Raw genomic sequence first — 18,844 nt, 5'->3', positions numbered from 1 at the left:
CGGTGTGCACGGTTTAAGGGTGGGGTGGCGCACTAGGGCGGTGTGCACGTTTAAGGGTGGGGCGGGCGCACTAGGGCGCTGTGCACGGTTTAAGGGTGGGGTGGCACACTAGGACGGTGTGCATGGTTTGCAGATGTGGAAGGAAACTTCCCAGCTCTGACTGGAGCACAGGGCGCAGGAGAGTAGAGAGCTTGGGGCTCTAAACTGATATGTAAGGCCACACGCCGTCCCCAAGCTGGCCCACAGAAGAGGATGGTCCTTCTACAGGGGGACAGCCCAGGAGAAGCACCCAGGGATGCCTTAGATCCAAACGACCCTTTCACAGGGGTCGCCCAATTCATAACACTAGCAAAATGACAGTGATGAAGTAGCAACGAAAATCATTTTTTGGCTGGGGGGTCACTGCAACATGAGGAACTGTATGAAAGGGCTGTGGCATTAGGAAGGTTGAGAGCCACTGCCCTCTCATCTCCCCAGTCACTTCCAGTAGCTCCTTTCCCCATGTGCATGATGCCATCGTGTGCTGCAGCCAGCTCCTGCCGGCTCGTGCAAGCAGCTACAAAGTCTCCTCTCCACTCAGCTTTCAGGGACTTCCAGTTGATATCCTGAAACTGGCCGTGGTGGGAGTGTTTACATGAAGGAAATCAGCAAACAGGCCAAGCCAGGGTTTCCCCCGCCTCCCTGCCAGTGGTTACACAGTTACCAGTACACCTCTGCTTACAAGAACCAAGTGCTTACTCTGCCACACAGGTGCCCGAAGCTGCCCTGCAATCATCTACCTCAAGCATCTTCTACAGAGAAAACTGCACCCACAGGGGACACGGTTACTTGCCCTCATATCACTGGGTGCTTTGGGTCCAGAATTTATAGATTATGAAGTTCACATTTCAAATACAGTGCACATTCTAATGACTCGCATGCAGATACTAACATGAGCTAATGAGATAGTTAAAGTTTATTGTGCCAACCTGGTCGATAAACCCATGTGGGGTTAATTGAAGGGTGGAGAGATAAATGGCTTGGTGAGCCTCGCCTTTCTAGTTCTCGGGTCTCTTGCTTTCTGATGGTCGGACCAGGGTGCAGCTGCCTCAGCCAGTTCCCTGCTTCAGTTGGCAAGGCTCATGTCCTACAAGACATCCCCGAGGAGAAGCCACAGGGACCTACCCCGATGTAGCCCTGGGTGCTGGAGCAGCTGCATGGAGACCCCTGCCAGTGCTGGGATGCTTACACATTCACTGACTCGGCTTTCCTCCTGCAGTCAGCATCATTGCATGTGTTTTGTGAGATGGAGAAGGACTGTGTGGATTGGTGTCGGACATATGGGTTAATGTTGGACTTGTGGGCTTGGGCAGCACTGGTTGGGATGTTTTCTTGATGTGCACTTACCCTTTATATCAAACTCTCTCTTATACATATGAGTTTCTGTGGATTTGTTTCTCTGATGTACCCAGACTAATACAGCTAAAAAGAAAGTAACGCTTGTCTTCTCACAAGATCGCCAGTCCCATGAAGGCAGACTTTGCTCACCAAGGGACCTGTAGCGCCCAGCTCTCAGCATCCCAAACCAGACCCAGTCCAGCATGCTCACAGACACCCTATAGACAAGGTGGAGCTGCTCCTGTGGGTTTCTGAGATTGTGTCTCTCTACAGGAGCAGGCAGCCTCGTTTTTCTCCCATGGAGCAGCTGGTGGTTTGGAACTCCTGTCTTGTGGTCAGTAGCCCCCATAACTCCTAAGCCACCAAGTTCCCATCCAGTTCTTAGGCGGTCACTAAATACTTGTTGAATGAATGAATGAAGAGTGCCCAACTTCTGTCCTCTCACTGTCCTGGTTGTGGATTAAATTGTGTTCACTGCCCCGCCCCCTCAAAAAACAAATGATGTGTTGAAATCCTGACCCCTGCACCCAGTGGTGGAATTCAGCTGGTTTGTACCAGTTCAACAGAACCAACACCTATTTTTTTTGTTGAGTTTGCTGAACTGATTGTTAAAATGGCATTTACAATCAGGGTTCTAAGGTGGGCAGGTGCCCAATGTGAAAATGGCACATTTTCATGCCTTACTCTTTTGTCAAGTCTATCTGCCCAACAGCGCTTTCTAAATGTCTGTAGAAATGTTCCATCTGTCCGTAGGGATAAAAAAATTAGATGGAACTATGCTTGCAACATTTATTTATTCATTTTCTAAAAGTCATTATTCCTTTGAGGGAATACTGCATGTTTACTCCACTGTGTTTGTTACTTCAGGAGAAAAAGTGCCAAACACCAGAGGGTGACACACTGTCACTCGTCTCAGCGTGTGACGCCCCAGGCTTCCGCGGGACAGGATGAGTGATTATGTAATTCCTCAAAGTGTTCAAAGAGCTAAAAATGCTGTCAGAACAAATGCTGTAAGTTCAGCAGAAATGGAAAGATTGTTTGTTTTTAATGAACATGATATGTTCAGAGAAGAGAAGTCACTTAACTGTGTCTAATCTATCAAACATAGTAATGATAAGGCCTCTTGTCTCATTGGCCTACCTCTAAAGGAACGAGAGCCTACTCCTACGGTGAAGAGATGGTTAAGGATAAACCACACTGCCACTGATGCTCAGATAAAAGCGAAGAATATTGCAAGTGGGATGCCTATCAAGAAGCAATATGGAAATATCTTAAATACCAGTTTTATTGGGCTTTTTTGGTCAGGTATTACTTAATATTTTAAACTCTTTCTTATAGCATCTAATTTTGTGTACTTCTTTTATTGTTCTTATTTAAGTATTAACTGTATGGAATAATAATAACTGATGCAGACTAGCAAAAGAAACTCCATCTTCGTAAACTGCTAAGTCACTTGCCCATTCCTCCTCCCACCTCAGAAAGTTGACTGCTGGCTGCCCTGCCTGTTCTCCCTCCCCGGATGGGACAGTCTCTGCTGGGAATTCATTTTAGAAGGTTCTCCCAGGTTCCCAGGTTCTGGACACTAATATTAGTTTAGCCTATTCTTCAACATATCGTTTGCTCTGATTCAATATTGTTCCCTTTGATGTTGTAGTTCATCTTGTTCTGGTAACCAGGATGTTATAGTCAATGTTGCTCTTGTTTCTTTTATGATAAGGAATGCCCCTTGTAATGCACGCTTGCTCTTCTTGAAGTTACCAGAAGTTATACTCAATGCTGTCCGCTGTAATGCTGCCTAACCCTAAAGAATAGTAACATTAATTTTGCTTTCTGCTTCTGTCCACGCTTGCTTAAGTCTTAGACAAGGATAAATGAGTTTTTTGCCTTTAAAGATGGACTGAAATGTGGACTCGGGACTGCAATCAAAGAATCACTTTTAGATTCTAGCAGCCTGGTTATCACCGAATACAGACTCTCTCAGTTATCAAGACATTGCAGTGCTGTCCTTTGTTCAAACTGCAACAATAACCTCTCCATATGTCTTTTGTACTGAAAACGGCCACGAGGGCAGAGAATGGTTGTTAAAAGATGTGAATCCCATCACTGTCCCTACCTATGAATAGTTTCTTGTTTGGAAAAGAGGGCCTCTTAGTTATGTTCATTAGATACACCCAGTGAGTTCTAAATCTAGTCTCTCTCTCCTGAGTTATAATCTCCAGATTAGACACGCACACACAGGGGAAGGCAGGTAGGATGTGAGGGTTCTCTCTCTCTCTCTCTCTCACACACACACACACACACACACACACACACACACACACGTTGCCCCTGCGTCTGTTCAGACTGTGGGCCCGTGTGCTGTAGCAGAGTGGCCCCAGGGGTTTCCGTGGCTGGGATCTTTTAGAAGTACATCTCCAGACCTTGTTTGCACAGGTGTCTGTGTGTGGGTTTGAACTGCCAACCTTTCTTGGTCAGTAGCTGAAGAGTTAACTGACTCCCTGTTGAGGGTGAGACACTGACAAGTAGCAGCTCCCACTCCCCTCTGCTTTCCTGGGAAGCCAGGGAGTGGGGTTGGGGAGTAGACTCTGGGGGTGGTGGTAGTAGGTGGGACAAAGGCTGTCTCTGTCTGCTGAGAAGCATGCAGGGTAATGGGAAGTACTCAGGCTCTCAAACCCAAAGTCCTGGGTACAAACCCTTACTCTTCCATTTGTTAGCTGTGCAACCCTGGGAAGTCAGGGCCCCTCTTTGAGCCCAGTGTCCCCTCCCCTGTAGTACGGCCTGCCTACTTGTCTCCTCACGGAGGAAGGAGGAGGGATCCAGGAGACGTCTCTGTGTGACAGCCTGCCCAGCAGCTCTGCCTTCAGGCCGACCCAGCACACATGTGCCCATCCCTGCCCCTGGGGTCATTGCTCATCCCTCCATCCAGCTACACATGCTTTGGTCTCCACCGACTTTCCAAAGGGAGGTGGCTGGGGTTGAGCCCGGGGAGGGGCATCAGAGCAAGAAATAAACCCACAGGCCTGGACCGTGCATGCAACATTGCCTTGAGGCAGTGGGGTGAGGGGAGACATGTTTGCCTCTGGCAGATACTGCCAGCCAGGGGCGTCCAGAAAGCTTTGTGCATATGTTTGCCTAAGAGACTGCTTGGGCCTGCCAGCTGGCTCCAACAGGGCCCCCGAGTACGCTGAGGACCCAGGGATGCCTCCCCTGCACCTCTCCAGCTCCCTGGCCTGCGGTACCCGAGTCTAAGAATAGAAAGAGCTCTGAGAGAAGGGGCGGTAAGCGAGTCAGGGGGCCCTGGACACCCGGAGGAGCTCATCCACAGCCACAGGCAGGCGTGAGCCGCAGCCAGCTTAGGCAGCATACTGCAGGACTGGCATCCCAGCTCCCTGCTGGTCTCACCAGGGCTCCTTCCGGAAGGTCTGGCAGTAGACAGCTGGCACAAACCTTTTCTCAGGGTGCGTGCAGCTATTGGCAGATGGCTGGGTCAGCCCCCTGATACTCTGTCCAACCACTCAACACTGGCTAGAAGTAGGCATCCTCAAACTATGGCCCACGGGCCACATGCGGCCCGCTGAGGACATTTATCCGGCCCGCCAAGTGGTTTTGCCGCATTTGTTTTTTATTCCAAAATAAGATATGTGCAGCGTGCATAGGAATTTGCCCATAGTTTTTTTTAAACTATTGTCCAGCCCTCCAACGGGTCTAAGGGGCAGTGAACTGGTCCCCTTTTTAAAGAGTTTGAGGACCCCTGGGCTAGAGGATGAGAGGACAGTGGGACAAGGAGAGAGATCTTTGTTCTGTTTGCCAGTGTAGCCCAGGCACCAGTATGGTGCCAAAGCACACAGCAGGTATTCCGTGAGCATGTGATGAACGAAGGGGTGAATGTGTGTTAGCTGTAAGCTACCTGATCACCGTGGCGTGTGTTGCTGTGATGCTGGAAGCTATGCCATCGGTGTTTCAAATACCAGCAGGACCACCCCTGGTGGACAGGTCTTAGTCAGTCCTCTTTCCAGAGCAAGATAGACACGGAAGAAAGGCCAGGTAACCTACTTCTGAAATCAGCCAATGAAACTGCTCACTCCCTCGCTGTCACTGAGTCGATTCTGACTCAGAGGGTCCTGGAGAACAGGGCAGGTCAGAGCCTGGGAGCTTCCAAGACTGGAACTCTTTATGAGAGTAAAAAGCCTATCTTTCTCCTGTGGAGCCGCTGCTGGTTTTGAACCGCTGACATTGTGGTTAGCAGCTCAACACGTAACTATTACGCCACCAAGGATCCCAATGGAGCACAATAAAACAGTGTCTGTTTTGCTTGCTTTGGACATGTGATCAGAAAGGATCGATTGCTAGAGGAGGACATGATGCTTGGTAAAAAAGGGAGTCAGTAGGGCCCTGGGATATCCCCAGGGATGTGAGGTGGAATGGGACAATAGCTGCAATGACAGCCCAAGTTTGACCTGAGTCAGAGCATCTGTCTGCTTACCTACCTACCTACCTACCTACCTACCTACCTACCTACCTACCTATCATCTACCTACCTACCTACCTACCTGTCATCTACCTACTTACCTATCTACCTTCCTATTGACTTATCCTCTACCTACCTATTATCATCTATCTATCTATCTATCTATCTATCTATCTATCTATCTATCTATCTATCCATCCATCTACCTATCATCTATCTGCCTGCCTACCTACCATTAATTTGTCTTCTACCTACCTACCTACCTACCTACCTACCTACCTATCTACCTACCTATCTACCTACCTACCATCTATCTGTCATCCTTGAGGGACACCTATGGCATGCTCCTTCAGGAGAATTTGAGGACGATGTACTGCTTACAAAGAGGAAGCCACAGTGTGGTGTGCAGTGGAGCTAAGACCACACCTACGCCTGAAGTGGCAGAGTGGAGAGGAGAGGCTTTGCCTTACTTGAGGCATGCAGGCAGCCTGGGGCTGTCTCCAGAGAGGAAGCCAGGAAGGAGTGCCCCAATCATATTTTCTCTCTCCCTCTGATCCCCTCTTGTGAGGTGCCCTTGGCTTAACGAAGCTCCTGGGGCAGAGATCAGAATGGAGAAGGACAGAGAGGTACCTGGAAGGTGCCAGTGCCCAGTGGATGGCTTCCCGGCCCTGCCAGCCAACCCTGCGTTCCTCCTGGACACTTCAGAAGTTTATTTCTGTCCCAGGTTGTCATCCCTCTCCGATGACTCCCGTAAGAGGCTTCAATATGTTCAAATGACTAAAGAGACAGGGTCCTCTCAGCTGCGCCCTCTGACTGGCCAAATTCGGGAATCTGCCCTAATGTGCTTTAGACTAGCTGTTGCAGGGACGGGCGTCTATTCTCCTAGAACTGTTGTTGTCAGGAGAGGAACTGCTGTAGCCCAGGGTGGCCCCGGAAGATGAGATGCTGCCCTGTCCCTCACCAGGTTGTCAACCGTTCCAAGGCCACTCACGTCCACTCAAGTGGCCACTGTGTCCTTAGAGGGCCTTCTAACCTCGGGGGCTCATCCTCCAGCGCCACACCACATAATATTCTCTAGTGATCCACAAAGTCACCATTGGTTAATTTTCAAATATAGATGGCCAGGTCTTTCTTCCTAGTCTGCGTTATTCTGGAAGCTCCCCTGATGCCTGTCCACCATGGGCGGCCTTGCTGGTATCTGACCCTGCCAAGCTTTCAGCATCACGGCATCAGGTATGCTATCTCCGCACGGAAAACTAACACACAGCGGCTCCTGGAGCTACAAGACCCTTCAATCAGGATGTCCTAATCTCAGCAACGTTGATTTTCTGGGCCAGGTGATTCTTAGCCTCGGGGGGCGGCTGGATTTTTTCAGCATCCTTGGCCTCTACCTTCTAGATGCCATCAGCAGCACACCCCTCTTTCAGCCATCATGTAGAGTTGTGATGATTAAAAATGTCTCCTGGCATTTCCAAATGGTCGCTGGGAGGTGAAATTGCCCCCAGTGAAAAGCCACTGCTTTCTCCTGCCACTTCCTGGAGCAGACCCGGAGCCCAGCCCTGCCTCCCAGCCTCAGAACGATCTCCATGCTTCTCCGGTGCTCCTCGGAGTGCTCCGTTGCAAATCCAGTCAGTTCCACAATGGGCACACACGCACAGTCATTGGCAGGCACCGCAGGCAGTACTTTTCAGGGAAGACGTATACAAGAATATATGCATATACAAGGAGAAGTTGTTTGTCTGCTATAACAGAAATGCCACAAGTGGGTGTCTTTAACAAACAGAGGTTTACTTTCTTAATATTCAGCAGGTTAGAAGTTCAAATCCAGAGTGCTGAATCTTTCAACCCCAGAGGGAGGTCCCGGTCTCTTCTGAGCTGCTGTTCCTGGGGGCTCTTCATGTGGCGTGGCATCCGTCTTACCCATCTCTGCTTCCCCCCTAGAAGAGATGAAAAGATGGACCATTACCTGGAGCAGCTTGAAGACCAGTCACATTGCTGCCAGGAACATGGGAAGCAGCGTCTTCTTGGTTTCAAAGGGTGGGGTCACATCTTCCTAGGTTTCCAGGTGTCAAACTTTGCCAACTTGCTTCTGGAGTATGGAGCTGCCATTCACCAGTGCTGGGGGGCAAGGGCCATGGTCCACAGCTGAGGCCTGCCATACCCAAGGGCAGAGAGCGGGGCCTTCAGGGGTGATGGGGTACATTTACCACCCTGATGAACTAGGAAAATAGAACCACTCAAAGTCAACAGAGCAGGTTACCCTCCCCAGTGTGCCTAAAGGTTGGGGTTTAAACCTACGGCCTCTACCCGGAATCCAGAGGGCATGGCCAACACCTAGAGTGTGGAGGGTGGGGCCATGGACCAGATAGATCCAAAGAACAGAGACTGACCTGGAGAACGAAGGTAAGTTGTTCTGCTTGATGCCTGTTATTCTTCCTGCCCTTTGCAGTTTGTAAAATCGACTTTCTGCCTGTACTTTGGTAGCAGATGAACTCATAGTCTAGTTTTCACAGGTTCTGAGATGCATAGGAATTTTGCCTCAGGTGATCTACGGCTAAGTCTCCCTCCTGTTTGATCTAGGTAATTCAGAAGGGGAGATTTCGATCGTAGAGTGGATTTCAGACTTTTGGGGGGTGATGACGGAGTGAGTGTATTTTTCATCTGGCAAGGACTTTATTTGGGGGAGGTCCAAAGGTAGACTATTATGTATTGAATTATGTCTCTGCCAAAATTTGTGTTGTGGAGCCTAACCTGCAAGCTCATGATGAATCCCATTTGGTAATGGGTTCGTGTTTTTGCATTAAGGACAGGATTTGTATAGGTCCTGTCTGGAATCAATCTCCTTTGAGCCACGAAAGTAATCAACTAAGCAACAGAGGAACAGAGAAGGAATAAGATGGATGCCAAGTCACGTGAAGATTACTCAGAATCAGAAGTTCAGGAGTGACAAGGCAACCTGTCTCCTAGAGCCAGTGCTCTGGATTTAACTCCCAGCCTCCACAACTGTGAGAAATCAAATTTCTGCTTGTTAAAGCCTCCCCCTTACGGTATTTCTTTTACAACAGCACTAGATACCTAAGTCACCCAGATATTCGCGAAGATCATGGCGACGTTGTACACTCCTCACTTCCTTCTGGGTCCTCACCAGAATTGTCTTTAATGGCCATACTCCTACCATCAGTCAATTCCAGGCAATTGAAGCCTTGACTGTTAGTCACCTTAAAACCTTTCCAACCTCTACCCATTACTCAATTCCACAACTGTGTCCTCAGCTTAGGTACCTGCTAGGGTAGCACCCTACTCCTGGTACCAAATTCTTAGTTATTCAGGAGTGTGTTCACAGAGCTGTCACACAGAGATGGCGCTGGTGAGCAGAAACATGTGTCCTCACAGTCCAGAGCCCTGACTCTAGGACGAGGCTTTCTCTCGGTTGGCTCTGGAAGAAGCTCTGTCTCCTCACGTTCTGCTCTCTGGTTCTTGGAGATCTCCATCTCTCTTCTGCTCCCTTGATTGTCTCATCTTTTATTTTTGATGTGTTTTCTTTGTTTGATCTTTCTTATACTGTAAGAGATTGACTTATGACAGCCCAACATGAATCCTGCCTCTTTAGGGCAACAAAGACTCTTTCCCAGTGAGATTATATTTACTAAGCACGAGGCCTTCTCCCAGGGGCTGGTCTCCCCGGACAACGTGCTTACAGGACGTGAGACAGGGTCTCTCCATCCTCGCCGCTGAGGAGCCCTCCTTCCAAGACAGACTGGATGGTTCTTTTGGCTGTTCACGGTACTCTCGATAGTCTTTGCTAACACTGCCGTGCAAAAGCATAACATAGCGTAGCGATTAGGATCTACCACACATATATTGATTCCATATACTGTTTAAATACGTTTTCTATCTATAACACTGCTTAAATTAAGATAAAATTAAAAAATCCAAACTCATTGCCATTGAGTCTGTTCTGACTCCGAGCAGCCCAGGACAGGGTAGAACTGTCCCTGTGGGTTCCCCAGACGGCAACTCATTACAGGAATAGAAACCCCATCTTTCTCCCGAGGCGTGTCTGGTGATATCGAAGTTGGCAAGCCAATGCATAACCACTACACTACCAGACCTACTTAAATACACACAAAGTGCATTTATTTTTTTCTCCACCTTTTCCAAAATGGATTTAAGTCGGCTTAAAGATAAAGGGAAAATAAGAAAGAGCATGGATTTCAGATGGAGCCAACACAGAGGCTTATACACAAAATGTATTAAATGAAGTATTGTGTGCCTGCTAAAGATAGACCATAGGCAATTAAAAAAAAACAAACCAAAAAATAAAAAAGACATCCCATAAGCTCAGCTCTCGCCTCCTTTGACTCACTCCAACTATAAGAAGGAGGCAGGGTCCGATATAGCCGTGGTGGGAGTATTTCATCCTGAAAACCCTCAGGGCGTGGCTGTTTGGGCACCTGCTTTCTCTCCGTCTCATGTCTTTGGGTGGTGCTGAGGCTGTCGGGTCCTCTGTCGTCGTAGTGATTGAGGGCGTTGGCACTGACCATCTTGGAGTCCAGCTGGTCAGGTCCAGCCTTGAGCTCTCCTGGGCTGGGTGGGCCGGCTCACGTGCCCAGGCCATGTGGGGAATCCATTTAGGATGAGTCTGGAAGGGATGAGGTCAAAGGTCTGCCTTCCCTGTAGCTTCAGGATGGCTGGGCCTGTGCTTCCATTGCTCTCGCCTTCCTCGCAGGTGCTGTGACGCCTCATGAGCACGCAATGCACTTCACGTGGAACCGAGGACACGATAACCATTTGACAGACAAAAGGACTAAAGAATGCTATTATTAGAAGTCCAGGTGGCTGGCTGCTGATCGGGACCCATCCAATGGCTCTTCAGAGGCAAAGGCCTGGTGCTATGCTTCTGTCAAGTCCAGGGAACCCTCTGGAGAAGTTCTACCATCTGAGGTCGCCATGAATCAGACCAACTGAAGAACGGCTCAGGACATCAGTGATTACTGCACACTCCCGATGGACCCGGGCCTTGTCAAATGCTTGATGCCCATCATGGAACTTGAGCTGTCCGATACACTAGAACAGGTGCAAATTAGAATAGTGAGATTTACAGATAAGACGCTGAGGTTTGTGAGGAGTTTAGGAGGCATAAGCAACAGTCTCAAACCATCATCCAAGATGCCATGTTGCTGTAGTCGTTCGATGCTGTGGAGTGGATTCTGACTCCTAATGAGCCTCGTGTGCAACAGAAGGAAACGCTGGCAGCCCTGTGCCATCTTTACAATAGTTCCCATGTTTGAGCCCAATGTTGCCACGACAGTGTCATCCATCGGGCCGAGGGTCTTCCTCCTTGTGGCTAAGCCTCCACTTTACCAAGCATGGTGTCCTTCTCCTGAAACTGATCTCTCCTGACAACATTTCTGTGGTCGTTAGAGATGGTATGTCAACTAGATAGTCCTGGCTAGGGATAGAGCCCGACCTGCCAATCGGTCACAGCCCGGTGCTTCCTTGGGGGTGTGGCCTTCTCATAAGGAGGGTCCTGGGAGAGAGACGCGCCCTTTCGTCTATGTTCCCCTTCCCCTTCCTGATTGCTAGCCACTCTGAGAGCTGCCGAAGCCCTGCCAGGTTTCCACCGGCGTGGCATCCACAGGACTCTGTGCCCACCAGCCTGTGACGGTCTTGCATTCTGCATCATGGCCTGTGGCTGCGTGGCTCTGAAGAGGGTCTGATGGACGAGTATCAGACTCGTGGACGTGACTTGAACTGGGCTGGGACACTTTCTTGATACATAATGACTTCTTGATACCAAGCTCTTTCTAATACACATGTGAGTGTCACCGGATTTGTTTCTCCAGTCAGCCCGGCCTGACACACTCTCCAGAGTATGTGAGAGGAAGTCTTCCTACCTTTGCCTCTAAGGAACTATACTTCTTTCAAGACAGATTTGCTTGTTCTTCTGGAAATACGTGGTACTTTCAGTATTCTTTGCCAGCACTGCCATTCAAGTGCTCAGACTCGGCTCTGGCCCGCTCCATTGACGGCGCAGCTTTCATGCACGTGACGTGATGGAAACCACCAGGGCTCGGGTCTGGTGCACTCTGGTCCTCAGTGTAACGTCTCTGCAATTTAATAGGGTAAGAGGTCATCCTCAGCCGATCGCATAGCTGGTAAGTAAGGGAGCACAGATTTAAATGCAGTCTTGCTTTAGCCCAGAGCCCAGGAGCTGGCTGCCTGGCTCTCCTGCCTAAAGTGAGAAAGAGGTTGGTGAGAGACACAAAGAAGTCAAACCCTGGACTGAGCGGACAGGTTGAGAGATGCCCGAGTCGCTGCGTCCTGGGCAGGTTTCCCGCCCTGTCTCTGCTCTGAGAAAGAAAAGCATGTGTCCTGAGATGAGGACTTAGTCCGTCTTTATTTACAACATCGACATGAGGGGCCTGTACATGAATCAAGAGGCAGTTCTGCGAACAGAACAAGGGAATGCTGCATAGTTTAAGACCAGGAAAGGTATGTGTGAGGATTGTATCATCTCAGCCTACTGATTCAATCTATATTCAGGACAGATAAGCAGAGAAACTGGATTATAAGAAGAAGAATGTGGTATCAAGATTGGATAAAGGCAAATTAACAACCCGTGATATGCATATGACACAATCATACTTGCTGAGAGTGAAGAGGACTTGAAAGATTTGTTGATGAAGATCAAGGATTGTAGCTTTCTGCATGGATTACAGCTCAACGTAAAGAAAACCAAAATCCTTACAACTAGGCCCAAAGGTAACATCAAGATAAACGGAGAAAAGATTGAAATTGTCAAGGATTTCATCTTGTTTGGAGCCACAATCAATGCTCATGGGAGCAGTAGTCAAGAGATCAAAGGACAAAATGCATTGGGTAACTCTGCTGCACGAGACCTCTTGAGAGTGTTGAAAAGCAAGGATGTTACTTTGAGGACTACCGTGTGTTCGACCCCCGCCACGATGCTCTCCGTTGCCTCCTGTGCATGTGAAAGTTGGCTCTTGAATAAGGAGGACAGAAGGAAGATGGATGCATTTGAACTTCGGTGCTGGCGAAGAATATTAAAGTACTGTGGACTGGCAAGAGAGCACACAGATCTGGGTTGGAAGAAGTACAGCGAGAACGCTTCTTAGCAGCAAGGATGGCAAGACTTCATCTCCCCTACTTTGGACACTGTCAGGAGAGACCAGTCCGTGAAGAAGGGCGTCGTGCTTGATAAAGTGCAGGGGCAGCAAAACCGAGGGAGGCCCTCGACCAGATGGACGGACACAGTGGCTGCAACCCGGGCTCAAACATCACAACCATGTGAGGAGGATGGCGCAGGGTCCAGCGGTGTTTCATTCTGTCGTGCATGGGGTCGCTGTGCAGCTGAGCCCACTTGATGGTGCCCAAGAACAACAACAGCAACAACATTAATTTGCAGCAGAGGGAGTGCCTCCCCCTGTCTCACCCATGTCCTGGTCCTGGAAAGAGGAAGGAAGAGAAGATGTGGTGAGTTCATGCCAGACCACAGGGGAGTGCAGAGAGCCTGCCGCTGCTCACCCCACACAGCCTACTGATTTTCCTTCCCCCTATTCCTCTCAGTCTCTGTGTCTCTGTCATGTAAGAAGACACAGTCACCGCTCCTCAACCTGAGGGCAGTGGAGATGCAGTGCTAAGATGTGGTACTTACATCATTTCAAGGCAACTTGATGGGGGGGTGTCGTCTAGCCTGTCCATCAGGTCACAGCCTGATCATGTCTCCTTGGGGCCAGGACCTTCTCATGAGGATTCTGAGAACTTCCTCTCTTTTCTCCCTGGAGGTGGGCCACAGTCTCTCTGATTCACTGTCCTGCTGTTGGGACACTCGAGGAGCCCCGTGGGGACCCGTGCTAACGCTGACGTGCTTCCACCGCCACTGGATCCACAAGACTTTCCACCCACCACCCTGTGATCTTCCTGCATTTGGCATCATTGTGAGTGGCTATGTGAGTCTGAAGAGGGACTTATGGATTGGTTTCTAGGACATATGGGCTAATATCAGAATTATGGACTTAATCTGCAGGAGTCGGAAGAGGGACATATGGACTAGTATCAGACAAACGGGCTAAATATCAGAATTATGGACTTTAGCTGGACTGGGCTGGGCTGTTTTCTCAATATTCTATTGCTCTTTGAAATAAAGCTCTCTCTTACACACATGTATGAGTGTCAGTGGATTTGTTTCTCTAGCCTACCCAGCCTAACACATTAGAATTCTCATTTTCCAGGGGAGAAGCCCTGTGTGACTCCTGGCCAGTGTAGCTCCTGCTCAGTGACTACCCACCCACCTGTCAGGGAGGCTTGTGCATGCTTTGTGACGAGCAGGTTCCAGCTGAACTTCCAGACTAAGATGAGCTAGGAAGAGAGACCAGGCAATCTGCTTCCGAAAACTAACATCTAATGGAGCACCATGATCCAATCTGCAACCACTCGTCCCACAGGACCAGGAATCAGCCAACAATAATGTCTCCCGGACCAGCGGGGCTAAGATGGGCAGGAGGCTGGAAAAGTCGGCGCCGAGAGGCTGTCATTTTTCCTTATTCTACCACATCCTCCCAGGCGTCATTGTTCCCACCTAGCCACCCCAGCAAAGATGATCACCTGCATTTTTTCAGGGATAGGACCTGAGACTTAGGGCCCCAGTGACTCAAAGAAAGTTTGCCTGACAAAGCCCAGGACTTGTCTTACCACCCTGCCCCGCCTCTCAGCCCTGCCCCCCTTGGTCCCTATGAAGGGCGTGGCTCTTGTCCCTGCCTGCCCAGCATGGCCTCTTGTCCCTGGGAGTCTGAGTGCTGCCTCCTTGTATTGCCTCAGCAGGCTGTGCAAGCCAATCCGACCCAGTCTGTGAGGGAAGTAAATGGGCTCTGTGGAGAAAACATAAGATGTTGTCTGAGTTAATAAGATAACAATTTAATATGTTTCCTTCCCTTACCTCCAGCCTCCATCCTAAACACGAGAGCAAGTGTTCACAGTTTGCCTTTAAGTAATTTAAGGGAAGGCATTTGAAATTCCCATCTGCCCCGCTCTCCAACCGGGGATGTTTCTTGTCACTGGCTAACAGCATTTAAAATATTTACAGCCCTTTCTTTGCCCTAGAGATGTATCCGAATAAATCATTGTTACCGCCAATAAATCAAAAATTAATCTCCAGAAAGCCGGATGCCTGTCCTATCCCTCAAATAACAAGTAGCAGAATCTATCCAAGCGGCTTGGCATCATCGGAATTGGTGTTTCCCCAGCCCCCCTGGGGAGGCGAGGCAGCACAGGTGAGGGGAGCGGTGGTGCCACGCTGCCCCCTGGTGGAGCTGCGCCCTGGCTCGGGTCCAGCGCTGGGGCTGGACCGGACTGATGTGCCTGGGGCCCTCAAGGAGGTTGACCTGAGTCCCGGAGAGTCACCTCCTTGTTTTTGACGTCTCCTACGTGTGACTGTCTTTCTCATCTGTCTACAAGTCCTTCCCTCCTCTTCTCCGCCCCTGCATTTCCCTCCTGCCGGACTCTCCTCCTCCTTAAACTCGACTGCCCTGTCCTTTAAACGCCCCCTCTCCCCTCTAGCATCCCCCTTTTCCTTTGCCTTGGAATTCTGGATGGAAAAGTTAGAAATCGAACTTGTGTGCTAAGCGCCAAGTGCCTTGCTAAGCAATCTGTGCATTTCCCCTAATCCCCAGGCTGTTCCGGGAAGCTCTTTCCATGTTTGAGAGGAGGAAGCTGAAGCGCAGGGGAGGGAGGCAACTTACCTAAAGTCACACAGGTGACCTAGACCCCAGAGTCCACCTGTCTGTTGGACCACAGTCTTAACCATGAGCTTTCACGAGGTAGGAAGTTTGTAGTTTATGGTGTAAATTAGATCCACTGATGCTTTTTAATCAAGAGAATGTCATTATAAAAATTTTAAATGCAAGCTTGAGGAGTATTTGTCCATGAGAAAATAGGCCAAGAATGTTGCTATTTGTTGTTTCTGGATGTAGATGCACAGATGTTGATGGTATCACTTAGTCAATGTTCGTCTCTGTGTATAAGAAAAATTGTGTGTGTGTGTGTTTTCTTCTAAATTAGGCAAAAGAACATCTTGGACTTTGTGGGAAAAGAAGGGTGTTGCGGTCAGAGAGGCGATACGGTGGGCACATAGCTGGATGGATGACGGTGATCGCAAGGGTGGGGTCCAAGTAGAGATACCTGGTAGAGGTTCATCTGGACCTCGAGCAACGCGGGAGGGTGGGCTTGGGAAGCTGTTGGGGCGGATGAGGCTCCTGCAGAAGGGAGTGCGATGGGAGAAGAGAGGAGGCCTCAGGATGGACCCCAGAAGACGGGCGGAGGAAAAGCACCCCGGGGCCAGAGGGGCGGAGAGGACAGCGCCTCAGTTTACACGAGAGGCAAGAGGCGCAAGTTTGAGAACAGCAGTGGGAGGAACGAGTGTGTGTGTGTGTGTGTGTGTGTGTGTGTGACATCGCTGATACCCAGGCTCCTTATTAAATCACGTCCCAATAAAGCCTAGCTGGAAGAAAGCCTGCCCTCCAGGCTTGCCCACTTCACCAGGCAGCAGGAGGTCGGTGAGGTTCTGGGTCAGGGTGTTGTGTCGTGGTTGTGTTGAGTCCATTGCAGCTCAAAGTATCCCTGCACGACAGAGTAGAACCAATGCCCAGTGGGGCTCCTTAGGGCGTGATCTTCATGGGAACAGGTCGCCAGGGCTTCCCCCAGAGTGGCTGCCAGTGCACCTGACCTCTGACCCTTCTGCTAGCAACCGGAGCACTTCACCACTGGGCCCCCAGGCCTCCTCGGGGCAGAGGCATAGGTGGGAATTCAGGCGAGGGAGGGCCGGGGTCTTTTCCCTGTGTGTCCCCACTCTTTTTCCCTTTCGTGAATTTCAATGAAGGCGAAATGAAGTCTTTTGTTTTGGTTTGGTTTTTTCCCCTCGTCTTTTCCCCCCTAACCCTTAAATCCCACCGTTTGAATGGGCTTTTGATATGCCTTCTAGCAATGTGGTTTGTTCTTAACTTATTGCTGTTTCTGCAACTGCCTGCGTTTAAAAAACGTGTATTTGTCATGATTGTAAAATGATCGATGCTCATTGCTGTGAGGTTGGAAGAGGCTCGGCATGGAAAGAACAGGGAAAGCACCCCTAATTCTTCCACCTAAAGATAGCCAAGGAGCCCCGGTGGCATAGTGGTCACACCCTCGCAGGCGGGTCAGCCTTCAAAGCCACCAGCCGCTCCCGGGAGAGAGATGAGGCTTTCTACTCCCACAAAGAAGTGCAGTCTGGGGACTCTGTGAGTTGGAACGGCCCCTAAGGCAGCTGAGTGAGAGATAACCCCCCTTGTGAACCTTTTGCCACACGTCATTCCATTTTTCAAACACGCACGGATATGCCATAACGATGTTGCTCAGGGGCCATCCTCAGAATCCTTATTTAGGGGAGACAGTACAGAACGCAGGGGGCCCTGGAGCTGTCGAGGTTATGAGCTGGGCTGCGAACTGCAAGGTCAGCCGTTTGAAACCACGAGCCGCTCTGACGGAGAAAGATGGGCTTTCTACTCCTGTGAGGAGCTGCAGTCTCGGAAGCTCGCAGGGCAGAGCCAGGCGTGGGCACTGACTCGGTGGCAGGGCATTTGGTGGCGGTTCATGCTCCATGCAGTCAGGGAGCCCCGGCGGCCCCGTGGTCAGGTGCTTGACTGCCACCCAAAAGTCCAGCAGGTCGAACCCACCGGCGCTCTGCACGAGAAGCATGGGGCGGTCTGTCTGCTTCTGGCACGAAGGACAGACACGGAAACCACGTCCTACGGGTTTCGATCAGCGGGCACCGGCTCGGAGACAATGGGTTGTTTTGCTTTATGTTGGGTTCCTCTGCACTGATGCAAAGTACTACACATTTTCACCGCTTTTGTACACTGGAAGTCCATTTGTTCCTCAGGTACAATCTTGGCTGGTTGTTCAGCTTGACGGGCGGTTCTGTCCCACACAGTCATTCAAGGACTTCCAGACAAACAAAAAACAAAACCCGGGTCGCCAGGTGGATTCCAACTCCTATCCAGCCTAGGAGGTGGAGTAGAATGGCTCTTTAGAGCTTCCGAGACTGCACGTCTTTATGGGAGCAGACAGCCTCGTGTTTCTGCAAACGAGAGACAGGTGGATGTGAACTGCCGGCCTGGTAGCTAGCAGCCCAACGCTTAACCCCCTCACCACCAGGGCTCCCTCGGGGATGCAGGTTCTCCAATCTTATGGCTTCATCGCTTCTTTCAGGCCTTGCTGCTGCCTCTGTCCAGCTCTGAGAAAAGGGAGGGAGGCACACCCACTCGCTTGAAAGTCCTGCCCCTGAAGTGTGGCCGCCACTTCCTCAGACATTGCGTGGGGATGACATCATATGGCTTCATCATGTATCCCTGCCTACTTGCAAGGGAAGCTGGGAAATGTAGTCCAGCCACACAACCACCCTATTTCTGTTAAAAGAGAGAACAGAGGTTGGTGGACAGCTAGGGGCCTGTGCAAATCAACGATGGTACTGTTCTGGCACACGCTGCTCGCCGTACGTGGCCTGGGGGCACCATTCTTCTGGACAGCCTTGCCCTTGCACACCTCACACCTCACATACCATACACATGCCCCCCGCACACCTTCGGAAGGGATGCTCTGTGCGCTTGGGGACCCTCCCCCACCCTAAGGCATTATTCCTTCATGAACCCAGGCATCACCCTACAGTGGCCGATGACGTAACTGCTTCATAAGTAGGGTTTGAGGCATATGAGGGCAGAAGAGTGGAGGCCAATGCCTTCCTACTGTCAGATTCTGTGGCAAATAGGTAGTGGTGTTGGTGCTGACCCATCGCCACCCTGTGTGCAACAGAATGAAGCTCTGCCCGGCCCTGTCTCCTCCGCACACGCGTTCTAATGTTGGAGCCCCCGGTGGCAGCCACTGTGTCAATCCATCTGGCCAAGGGCCTTCTCCTTTACCCAGCATGATGTCCTTCTCCTTTACCCAGCA

The sequence above is a fragment of the Echinops telfairi genome, unplaced genomic scaffold, assembly GCF_000313985.2.
Source record: "Echinops telfairi isolate 266 unplaced genomic scaffold, ASM31398v2 ScPeMD7_7424;HRSCAF=8462, whole genome shotgun sequence".
NCBI classification, from domain to species: Eukaryota; Metazoa; Chordata; class Mammalia; order Afrosoricida; family Tenrecidae; genus Echinops; species Echinops telfairi.
This window is presented reverse-complemented; position numbering follows the sequence as displayed.